Below are 527 nucleotides of genomic sequence, written 5' to 3'. Positions count from 1 at the left end.
GGAGGTGGGGGAGGCTGGGCCCAGGATCATCAGCTCAGTTTTATCGTCGTTTAGCTTTAGGCATGAGCTCATCATCCACTTCTTTACATCCTCCAAACAGGCCGCTAGGTCTGGTGGCGACTGGAGGCCGCTCTTCTCAGCAAGGGAGACCACCAGCTGGGTGTCGTCCGCATAGGAGATGATCTTAACACCATGCGGACGAACTACCTCAGCCAGTGGCTTCATGTATGCGTTGAAGAGCGTAGGACTTAAAGAGGAGCCCTGGGGAACTCCGCATCCCAGGGGGCGAGTTGATGAGCGGGATGTGCCGTCGAAGACCTGAAAGGTTCTGTCAGATAAAAAAGAGTTGAACCATGTCAGGGCGTCTACGGTCACTCCTAAGTCGGCAAGGCGGGTTAGCAAGATTTTGTGATGTACCGTGTCAAATGCGGCACTTAGATCGAGGAGGATCACTGCCACTGATCCTCCTCGATCCAGGAGCCGTCTTGCCTCCTCAGTCACTGCCAATAAAGCGGTCTCTGTCCCAT

The sequence above is a fragment of the Triturus cristatus genome, chromosome 3_1 (genome assembly GCF_964204655.1).
Source record: "Triturus cristatus chromosome 3_1, aTriCri1.1, whole genome shotgun sequence".
NCBI classification, from domain to species: Eukaryota; Metazoa; Chordata; class Amphibia; order Caudata; family Salamandridae; genus Triturus; species Triturus cristatus.
The sequence above is the reverse complement of the archived record's forward strand: the minus strand, read 5'-3'. Positions refer to the sequence as shown.